At 37.3% G+C, this 12,419-nt stretch overlaps 2 non-coding genes across 2 annotated transcripts; one reads left to right on the top strand and one right to left on the bottom strand.

Moving 5' to 3' along the window:
* The first annotated feature begins 7,972 nt into the window (after nucleotides 1-7,972).
* On the top strand, nucleotides 7,973-8,045 carry Trnak-cuu. Its single transcript has one exon. It is a non-coding gene; the product is annotated as a tRNA-Lys (tRNA).
* Nucleotides 8,046-8,521: 476 nt separating this feature from the next.
* Nucleotides 8,522-8,592, bottom strand: Trnag-gcc. Its single transcript has one exon. It is a non-coding gene; the product is annotated as a tRNA-Gly (tRNA).
* Between the last annotated feature and the right edge of the window lie 3,827 nt (nucleotides 8,593-12,419).

The following is a 12,419-nucleotide window of genomic DNA, read 5'->3' as shown; positions in this document are numbered from 1 at the left end:
AAGAATTACAGCGACACCTTTGCATGACTGTCGAATTTGTTTGCGACAAGTGAATCATTTGCATTTGCTTCTATTTGGACAACTAACGAGGTAAAAGTGTAATCTAAATAGGATAATAACACACATGTCAAATAACCATGTACTTATCACTTTGTCCAGTGGCGGATTTACAAATTTGCCGCCCGTAGGCCATAAAATTTTTGCCGCCCCTACTGACATCTGAAATTCAATTTATTTATTTATTTATTTAAGTTATCCACTTAACACTATCATTACAGGATTTCTCCCAATACAATAGCGTAAGGTATACATATAAAAAGGTAAGTAATAAGTTAATAACTAATTATCATTTAACATACACAGCAAAAAATAATAATAAAATAAACAGTCAGTATCATATAAAAATATACTAGTAACCTACATACTATAACACAGTATATATAATGCTATCTTTGTGAATTCGTTCAGAGAACACGTAAATATATCTATTTCATTGTCCACGCGGTTGAGCAGCTGCAACGCCCGAGTGAGGGGTGCCTTTTTTACCAGGTTGGTCTTCCCTGCTGGTTCCTCGAACAAGCGGCACTTACGCAACCTCAAAAAGTCTCTTGGGACCCTTTAGTGCAAATACTTTTAGGAGTACAGCATTGGCGATCTTTCCTCTCCATATTTTAAACAAATACGAGGTCAAAGCTAGATCCCTACGTACTTCCAATCTGTTGTAGCCCACCATGCCCAACACAAATAATGTTGGATACATAAGTGGGAATTTTGGATAGACCCCGTATTGTTTTTTGAATAAGTATCTTGTGAACTTATTTTGTATCCTTTCCAGCATCTGAATGTACTTAGCCTCATGGGGAGCCCAAACGACAGCACTGCATTCTAATTGGCTCCGCACCAACGTATTATATAAGCTTTTTATCGCCTCGCTGCTTTGGAAAAATTGAGCAGATCTAAGGACAAACCCAAGAGTCTTGTAAGCTTTCTTACATACGTTCGCTATGTGCTCGCGAAATGACAGATCTGCTGTCATCTGCACGCCCAGATCACGGACAGACTCTACTCGTGTCAGCGGCTTGTCTTGCATAACGTATTGGTGGTGCATTGGAGACCGACTCCGGGTAAAGGAGATAATGCTGCATTTTGATATGTTAAATGCTAGTTTGTTTCTTATGCTCCAATCTTCCACATTACGGATGTCCTTTTGTAAATTAGCATGATCCACTTCACTAGTTATCGTAGTGTACAGCTTTAGGTCATCTGCAAATAGTAGACATTCGGAATTTTCAATGACATCAGGTAGATCATTTATCATAATAATAAACTGCAGAGGTCCTAAATTACTCCCTTGATTTGTTAGTTTAATCCCGTTACCTACTTATATGATTGTGAACTTAATGATGTGGATATTTCTATGTCTATCTGTCACCAACTTCAAATGTTTCATCAAATCTTATTTAAGGTTCCGTACCTCAAAAAGAAAAAAGAAACCCTTATAGGATCACTTTGTTGTCCGGCTGTCTTTTTCTCAGAAACTGTAAAAATATCAAAGCTGACATTTCGCAAAGATATACAAGGTGGGCCAAAAGTAATCACCCTATTGGAAATTGCTCTCATTTGTACAAATGGCCGCCAATTTCAAATTTGTTTTGATATTGGTGGACTAGACAAATGCAGAATACAAGTTGACAAGCCATGGAAGCCACACTTCCCAAGAACGCCAAATAATTTTGTATATTCAGTTTTCGGGTCGCCTTTTTTTCGTTTTATATGTCATTTTTCCCCGCAATATCGCCCGATTTAACCGTTTCAGACAGTATTGTGGGTGTTTTTTCAAGACCCGTGTTAATGTGAATAAGCCCGTGTCTCTGGAAGCCCTTAAGGACAACATTCGACACGAGTGCGAGAATCTCTCGCCCGAAGGTCTCGCTGAATTGATGAGAAATGCCATAAAAGGAGCCCATAGGGCAATCAATTGTGACGGCGCCCATTTGGCCAATATCATCTTCTAGACATCTAGACTTTACCAATAAAAATTTAAATGTTCAAATAAACATAGTTAATAAAAAAACAGAATCGAAGTTTTTCATTTACAAAAAAAATTAGAGCCAATCAAGATAGGATGACTTCTTTTGATCCACCTTGTACAAATGTACGGCATCGACAAACTGGTAAAATAAATTAATGAAAAAAAAATGTTACCTTCCATACATGTAAAATGGGGATTATTTTTTTCGTCGGTGTAAGGTATTGTACAACTTTCAAAAATATCTAAGGTCTTGCCAAACCATTTTTTTATTCAGTGACTGGTTTGCGAAATATTAAGCTTCAAACTGCGAATTCTTGGTAGACTCAAGTGACTGTTTGGTCCAAACATATCACTGATGTACTTAGTACATTTATGACAAAATTCCACATTATCCACATATAACCATTACAGCCGTTTCCAGTTTTACCAAATTCGAAAGTATTCCCGTCGCTTCTTGTCGCGTTACAGGCTTTTTAGTAATATCATATTTGATTGATTTCAAAGAATATCATTCATCATCATTAGTGTTGCCACGAATAGTGAATTGGCCGAATACCGAATACCGAATATTCGGCGCTACAACCTGTTTTTTTGTTCCTGGAACTGCTTTGAAGAAGTCGCTAGAGATTATATGAGAAATGCTAATTATTAGGAGGCAGAATGCTGTGGCAAACGAGTTGAATTTTTATTTGACAATAGTTCGCCTAGATCGGATGTCCGATCCTTACAAGTGGTGGTCAGCAAACAAAAAACAATACCCGAACCTTTTGAAATTTGCAATAACTTATCTTTCTTCACCTGTAAGTAGCGTTTATAGTGAGAAATTTTTTTCTGAGGATGGTTACAATGAAAAGCGCAATCGTGGGCTACCAAATGCTGAAATGCTCGTTTTTATCCAGCACAACTTACTACTGATTAATTTTAAGTACTAAAATGTTGTGATTTGGAAATAAATACACAATTTTGATTAAAATAACAAGTCATTTTTTACATGATTTACTATTCGGTATTCGGCCCGAATAGTACGGACTATTCGGCCGAATACCGAATACTGAAAAAACTGGCCGAATAGGCCGAATACCGAATAGTTGCCGAATATTCGTGGCATCTCTAGTGTGTTTATTTATATGTAGATTGTGTACACGTAAATTTATATTTAAAAAATCTGTAAAATAAAAAATGCTAAATTTGCCGCCCCTCTAAATCTGCCGCCCTAGGCACTGGCCTTTTTGGCCTATAGGTAAATCCGCCACTGACTTTGTCAAGTACGTTTTATGACTGAAAAAACCTACGGTTGATAAACTTTAATCGTCAATTTCCCTGTTACGACGAATCGCGATTGACCTACAAAACACCTATAATATAAAATAAAAAAAACTCTGTGTTATTGTTATTTACAGTCACTAAATAATAAGTGTGCCACAGTTAGTTATTGACTTCCTTCTAACACCTAAAGGTTACACTGTATATTAGCTCAATATGATATTCGGTCGAGTGGTATAGAGCTGCTAGCATCACTGATATGATATTATTTTACTGACCGTGCCCCCTATGTACTATGTACGCGTGTGTGATTCAGCTCGGGAAAGGACCAAGTTGTTGGTAGCGTAGTTCGTCACGCGTGTTAGTAGGCGACAACACGTCAGTTCTTAATGACCTGCCTTCGGGAAGTTCGCTGGTAAATTTCCGACCAGTATACGGGGGTGTAAGTAGCTGCACCCTGCTGTCTCGAATTTAGCCTTTGCGCATATCTCCAAGGTCTAAACTGCTTTCGTAAGCTTGGACTATTTTCCCACTCCGCTGGTCCACTGCGGGGTATGCTGGTTTCATCACGATGTTTTTCTTCACCATCCGACAAAACTAAACTTTTATTACACATTTTCAATTTATAATAAGAACAGATAAGTCGATGTTATAATAATATGGTTACTATTTCTATGTTTTCTAATAGATTTTCCGGTAGAAGTACCTACCACCCCTCACATAATATATTATAGGTACGTCTACAAGAGACTATGTTGAGCTACAATACCATTGTTCACTCAGTGAATTTATAATATTATGGCGTTTATTGGCAACTAATTAATACAATGAGTTGCAGGTTGCAGCCAATATTCTCCTGACGTGCGACGCTAATTCTTACACAATATTGAACATCGTATTATATTTTAATAATCCAATTAAAAATGTATTAAAGAAAGTTAACATTACTAGGCATTAGGCATGCAGTGTTGTGATATGATTGAGGTGTGAGGAGTGAGTGTAGATGTGTTCTCATAACCTGAGCTGTTCTTCTATCGGTGTGAGAACTTGTGTGAACGTTTTGTGAGCAGGATATTCTGGATTTGAGCTCACTGAACTTCGCTCATACTTACCGTATTCGGAGTACTTGCTTGTAAGTAGATCCGATAATATTAATACGCACATTATGTAAGTACTAAAAGCACATAGATATTATAGGTATCTACTGAAATAGTTTTGTTAATCAGAATCAGTAAATTTAAGTTCTGAGAAAAACTAGCACCTAAAAATTCATCTACAAGACTGAAGATCTAAATAAAACAAAAGCATGGTTTTTAAGGAAACAAAAGATACATTTTAGTTGTAAAAATATCGAAACCTATATGAATATGACACATACATAACCACTAAACTACTTAATTGCTCAAAGTTAGGATCCACGGATGAGTCACGGGAAACCCCCAAACAAAAAGTAAAGTGGTAAAGAGTTTACCGCAAATTAAATACATTGAATCCAGTCGAGCACCTGGATCCTCCACCTCAACGACCGGGTGACTCAACCGGAAATCCGGAATGATCAACGCTAATCGTCAAAATACACAATGCATCGCTCACTCCGGTTGCTCCCCTCTGGTCCATTTTGCGCCCATCTCAAAATGCAATCAATGAAATTCAGATACTTTTTCATAACAACTGAAGTTCAATGTGCTTCCATGTAACTTTTTTGACGCCGACGCCGTTTCTCCATGCATTTATGACAATCCTTTTGATGCGATATGTACCTACAATACTGATTGGAAACTCTTAGTGCCAACTTCTCCATAGTCGGTTAGAGCATAACCAGGTATTACCTAGTGGTTGACTTTTGACACATCTGTCAAGAATTTTATATGGAGATGACGAATAATTGATGATTAGTGCATGCTGATGCCTGCGTGACACCTCGGCACCTCCTGTGAGCTCACTGTGACTTTGCGACTACTACAGAATGTCCCACGGCTATTTTCCTAAGAGGAAACATAAAAAATACATCTACAATTAATTTGAAATATTTACCCGATTAATGAGCCAAAAACCTTTGATTTTACTCTACAATTCAAATTATTTCTTATTTTCCATGATGTTAAATTTTCAAGAACCTTTGGAAGTTTTACAGGAATTGCAAAAGTCCTAAATAATTAGTTGTTCAGAATGAACTCCTGAGAGTCCTGAGTCAGCTTTTCAGCGTAGCTTTCAGCTACTTTGGCAACAGTCTGTATATTATGTCGGAGAGTCGTGATTCCTGGTGATGCCCTTGCTATCGGTACATTGAATGAAAAGTCGGATAGAAGAATATTTGCCTCAGGATGTGTATAAAGTGAGTGGAAAAAAGTGCTTTCTTAAAAACTTTTGTTCTAAAACGTCGTTTGTGATAGGGCTGAAGCTCGCCTCGTTGTCGTAAAGCTGAAGAACCCCATGGCGACCACGCCAGTTTATTGCATCCTTCCAGCTCCAATATTATGCACAATTAAACAGGTACTATTTATATCCTTAGTTTTCCATGAATGAGATATGTTTCAAAGTAGCTCTCGCCTCCATGAGGAGATTGTACAGTGATGATCGGATTCTTCGCATTTTACATTTTATAAATTAATACATAGTCTATATTTAGGAGTTAGTAGTTAGTACTTACGTATTTATAATTAAATTATTCTAACATTATTTAGTTCGCGCTGTATACCTTTACCTACACAACATAATTATTATACCTACTTACCCCCATCTCACAGACATCCAATGGATATCTTATTTCACCATTCACAAACGACGTTACAACAAAAGTTTTTAAGAAAGCACTTTTTTCCACTCACTTTATACACATCCTGAGGCAAATATTCTTCTTACATATTTTATTACAATGTGGCAACTAGAAGGAAACAACCCGATAAGAACAAGATCCGAACATTATTCTTGGTGATTTACGAAGGCACATAACTCGGGTTATCTCGCTACAGCTATGACTATTATGCTCCTGTAACCGTGTATAAGTGGGTACACATTTTTTCTGTATCTGTTTTATTTAGCTCAGTACAGATTTAGAGGATAAGTATAGCCCGAAGGATGTGGAAAATGCGTAACATTGTAGTTTTTACTAGTATATTTATCTGCATGGAATACTTTAGCAGTTAATAAGGCTGCCAGTGGGAACCGTATAAGTAATTTTTCGTTCTTGGATGTGCCAAAAAGATTAAGATTAGAACCACAACTAAAATAAATCATCGTGAAAAAAATGGGAGTTAGCAACACGGTAACCATAGCATAAATCTTAACAGTGCAGTGGTAACAAAACAACGTAACAAAACCTGTGTTGAATATAAATACAGTGTTTGTAGTAAACAAGTGCTTATTATCACTGTCACCCACCCTTAGCTAGGTACTAATTAAGTATACTTAGTAAATTATGATTGATGATATGATGCAACATTGCATAAACTGCACGGGATGGCAATAAGAGATATTGTTACACATCATTACAGTACGCTTGTTGTTTTTTTTATTATTTATTTGCAATCAATAAATTGTCGAACATGTTATGTATGTACCTATGTGTCACTGACTGACTGACTCACTCCGACAATGTCTGTCTGTCGCTCGATAGCGTAGCGTAGACACTTGCATAGCTAGAGATGGGTAAACACGAAAATAGCTCCTAGGTACAATGGCTTCATAAGTCTTTCAAGCGTTTTTTTTTTTAACTTTGCTGAAATAACGAGTTGTTTGCATGATAATGATAACATTAATTAACTGATAACTTAACCTTTTTAGTTTAGATTTATAAAAGAAGTACCTACTTAAGTGATCGTAGAAAAGTATAATCGAATTATGATGAATAGAGACTAGAAATATATGATGTAAAACTTTCACAACGAAGTTCTAAATAGCAGTTAGTCCGTAAAGTCAGTGAGGAACATTTCAAAACGTCCAGTCATTCCGTTTTTATCCAAAGCTGCCTAACGAACCGGTGCAACAGGGCGCCGGAATTTCAAATCCGTTTTCGGATTTTTTTGTCCCGATTAGCCCCGAAATACGGATGAGGTCGGTCCGTAAATGAAGTCCGTAGCTTTGTTTTGTTGACGGTGCAATCCTCTTTGTTAGCGGAGTCGTGCCTGTGCCATCGGCAGTAATCCACACCCTCGCCGGCGGGACAGCCGGCCTGCTACAGTATTATACAGGATGTTGCAAAAGTGGTACGTATAGTAGGCCGAAAGGGGTTATTCAGCTCGTAATTAACAACTTTTGTTCTACATGTAATTTTATAAATTGCGAAAAAATATTTGTTTCCCTATTGAAAAATTGTTAGTTACTTTACTTACTGCCAGTTTCTGTAACTCTATCTACCGATGACTGCTAGTTACTTTCATACTCTTTTAACACATAAAGTTACAATCTGTCAAAATCGTATGAAAGTAACTAACAGTCATCGGTAGATAGAGCTATAAAAACTGGCAGTAAAGGGGAGTTGATTTTTGATCTCTAAAAGATAAGTCATAAAAATTATGCTCAATAATAATAATGTAAGTATCTTTTTACGTCATGTAGCTGGGCTACACAATGTATTTTTTTATTGTGTGGGTCTCATCTCATTGAAAGATGCGGTCTTTACCTATTTATCTTGAATTTATTGTACATTCTTACATTGTTTGTACCAATATTGTAGATGCCCGGCTAGCTCAGTCGGTAGAGCATGAGACTCTTAATCTCAGGGTCGTGGGTTCGAGCCCCACGTTGGGCGAAATACTTTTATGAATCGCAAACATTGTTAATTTATTTGATTATGAATTATGATAGGAAGACCCCTAACTGAAATAAATTTATAAAAATAAATAAAAACCATATTACCTACGTAGATCGGTAAAAAATATACCTAGTAAGTATATAAAAAGTACTTACAAAAAAATTATAAAATTAAAATACCAAATTGTGTACCTCCTGCCTTTTAAAAATTAAAATATATTTTTATATATTATAACCAGTAGTGCCATCTAGCGGTGAGTAGCAATATTGCTGTGTGATAGTACTGTTAAAAATTAATTTGTGACTTAAAATAGATGGCGGCAGCGGTGGTATACGATTATTTTTCAAAATATCAAAGTAGTAGTAAGTCTATGAGGTAATAAGTGGTTATTTGTAATAAACGTAACCGCAAATTTATATCCATAAAATAAATATAAAAAACATGGCTCATTCGGCAAATAACAAAATTGAGCTTGCATCGGCCGGGAATCGAACCCGGGCCGCCCGCGTGGCAGGCGAGCATTCTACCACTGAACCACCGATGCTCATGACAGTGGGTTAAATTTATCAGTTAGTTTTATATGTAAGCACTCCGAATGGTAACGAAAATATACAAGCGTAAATTAATAATAATAATAATAATGTCCTCCTAGCCGAATTTCGACTACGGCGGCCAATCTCATTTGAGATCAGCCATCTACGCAGGAGTAGATTATAGTGCCCAAGTGTGTGCGCAGTACACAGGAGCACTCTCTGTTCCATCACTCTCATAGCCCAATGGGACGGATTGACCGACACGACTGGAGAGAGCTAGGCGCAGGACCGACTGCTTTACATGCCCATCCGACAGCATGGATCGTTTCACTGTTTCGGACATCAGGTGATCAGCCTTCTATGTCCTAACCAAACTTAGAACCACAATTTAGAAACACAAATTGATGGTCCCACCCGGGAATCGAACCCGGGACCTCTGGGCCATGAAGCGAAGCTTCTACCACTAGACCACAGAGGCAGTTAATTAATAGAAGGGGGTATAGAGTACTAAGCCGAAAGGGGGTGACTCAGGGGGTCAATGCTGAACAACTTTAGTTCCACGAGTTATGGTCTTCGCACATTATAACAACTCACCGGCGACTCGACTCTATGCTAGACATTGATATTTAAGCCCTGTGTCATGTCATGTCGTTGTACACTACTTTATAATCATTTTTGAAATTAAACCTTGAACATATGACACAGGGCTTAAATATCAATGTCTATAATGTGGCAAGTTACTTGGCGACCCTCCTTGCGGGGTGAAAGAAGTGGCGGGGGCGAGGTAGCACGACATGCTACACACGTAGAAATGTGTGCCCGGATTAATCTCGCGATAGCTTGTAACTATTTCTGACGTAGGTAAGTAAAATTTTATTCTATGAGTGTTCCCATAAATGTCATATTTAGCTTAAAATTTATAGTTTGACAGCATTAAAATTTGGATGTTTACCTTCAGAATATCTACCAATTTGAATTTATTTATGTAAAAGTGTTTTATTTTATAAATCAATTTCCATGTCACTTTCATGTTCACTCTCTGTTTGAACTTGTTCATCGTCGTCGTCATCCTCATCTTCATCATCGTTTTCATTAACTTCAATTATAAATCTAAGACAAAAACCAAAAAACATTATACCTACTTTGAAGTATAATGTACTAGAGTACGCCAGTCATATTAGTTCAGTGTACACCTATATTTTATGTTTAATTTACATTAAATTATAAATAAACAATAACATACCTGTCCAATACATCGTCAAATACTCTATCAGATTTATAATATTCGTCTTAAATTTTTATGACATGGTCGTCACAATTTCTCCACTTTTCAGGCGAATAATTAGAGAAAAGCAACTCTAAGTCTTTTATCTCTTTATCTAAGTTAGAGTCAATCGACGTTCTTGCGAGCTCGCCTTTCACGTACCGCCACACAAGTTCAATAGGATTTAATTCCGGGTGGTATGGGGGTAGGCGAAGAACGATATGACCATTTTCTTTCAAAATTTCATCAATTTTGTAATTTTTCTCTGTGTTTTGCTCATTAATTACTTTCATTAAATCACATAAATTTTGGTTGCTTTCCTAGTTACAAGAACTGACAACTGACGCACTGTCATATGGACTCTTCGTCTTTGTTGTTTACTTTTTCGTATCTGACTGCGCAGTACCAACCTTTAGCCGCGTAGCATGACTGATCCGGTACGCTGTTCTACAAGAAGCCCCTATATTGAGACATTATACGATTTGCTGTTTTTAACGTTATTTTGTTGACGAATTATAGATACCTAATAATAATATAATGATAATATCCAGCTGTAACGTAACTATTCGTAGTAAGCCTTCCCCTGCTGCAGATAATGTTGAAACGTCAAACGACGAATTGAAGGTTCTAACTTCAGAGTTACGTCGCCTAAACCAACTGATAGGCTCGCTCAAGGACAAACTAGACGAGGCAACCCTCTCTCTAACCAAATGCCACGAGAGACTAGATGAACTTGCGAGTGCAAGTGCATCCACAGACGACAGACTACGTAAGTTGGAGGCCAGAGACTTGGAGATAGTGGAACTAAAGTCGTCGGTCACTATGTTAAACCGTGAACTAAACACGCAAGCCCAACATCAGCTCCGAAATGAGATTGAGATAGCTGGTTTACCTGAGGCTGTAAATGAAAATCTGCATCACACTGTGCTCTTGCTATCCAAAAAGGTTGGAGTGGACCTGGATGATCGTGACATAGACTGGGTGACACGAGTGGGTCCTAAAAAGTCACCATCTACTAGTGAAGATAAACCCAACTTCCCTCGCCCTGTTGTAGTCCGTTTATTGCGTCGTGCCAAAAGAGACCAACTTACGAAAGCTGCGAAATCCAGGCGGAACTTAACGAGCGCAGATGTGGAGATCCCCGGGCCAGCACTAAAAGTCTTTATAAATGAGCGACTCACTAAAACAAACAGACTGTTGTTCCGAGATGCAAGAGCGTTATCAAAAGGAAAAGGCTTCGCCCACTGTTGGTCCACGAACGGCAACATTTATGTTCGACAACGAGAAGGAAAACCTGCAAAACAGATTGCATGTCAAGACGACCTGGAACGAGTTTTTAAGGATACTGCCTCAATGTCCTCGAACAAATAACCTGGAATTGTCATGTTATAATGAAATTGTACTTTTATTTATCTTCTTGTACCTATATCTATGTTTTAATATATTATATACTTTATTAAATATATATCGCAAACACAGGAAAAATTTCACAATTACAGCCATAACGTACTTGTATGATGTCATTGTTAATTTCATACTTAAATGGGTTTCAGCAGTATTTAGAATAGATGAAAGGCGTATAACAAAGCAAAGTCACACAAAAAAAAACACACACACACATAAATAAATGTTACACAATGTAGGAGTTGAAATTGACTCTCTTGATATTGTCTGTCATAATATAGACGATATTCAGATGACTGAAACCCTTGTTCCCAATATGTACAATTTCAAAATTATAAACTTTAACATAAGAAGCATCGATAAAAATCTAGATAACTTTCTGGTGTCAATAACAGGGATATCATACGATATCATTATTTTGACTGAATGCCGCATTGATGAATTCTCGATAATACCTCAACTACCCGGATACTTGGCATACAACACCACAAAGAAGATAAACCAAAACAGTGGAGTTGTGGTCTACGTTAAAAACAACTGGTCGCCTACGGTAGCCGAGCCGACTTTTAAAGAAGCCGATTGCATCGTGGTTGATATCCCAAATACCATAACTCTATTTGCAATATACCGATCGCCGTCCTTTAGAAGTACTGATAGATTTTTGGAGGATCTCAACCGACAAATTGACAAACACAAAATTTGCAAACATCTCGTTATAGCTGGTGACATAAACATTAATATTTTACCAGGTAAAGATAACACTATCAGTACCCAGGCCATAGATTACATGTGTACTCTTGCGGAACACGACCTAACACCAGTGATAACAAAACCTACTAGGCTTAAATCATGTCTTGATCACATTTTTGTTAGCTCTCAGATGCCTTCATTAGGTATTGTTTGCTCCACTGGAATTACAGATCACTTTTTCACAATAGCTGGCTTCAGTATTAACATCCCTTTGACTAAACGACATAAACGAACTGTTAATATACGTGATTATGAATCAATCAAGAAAGAATTGTCCGAGGTTAGTTGGTCCGAAATTCTATGTGATTCTGATGTTAATAAGGTTGTTACTGTTTTTACTGATAGGTTATCATCGATAATCGAGAAGCACACTTACGAAAAGAAACTAAGTAGATCTAATTTCAATATGAAACCTTGGAT

This window comes from Plutella xylostella, chromosome 8 (genome assembly GCF_932276165.1).
Source record: "Plutella xylostella chromosome 8, ilPluXylo3.1, whole genome shotgun sequence".
NCBI classification, from domain to species: Eukaryota; Metazoa; Arthropoda; class Insecta; order Lepidoptera; family Plutellidae; genus Plutella; species Plutella xylostella.
The sequence above is the reverse complement of the archived record's forward strand: the minus strand, read 5'-3'. Positions and strand labels throughout refer to the sequence as shown.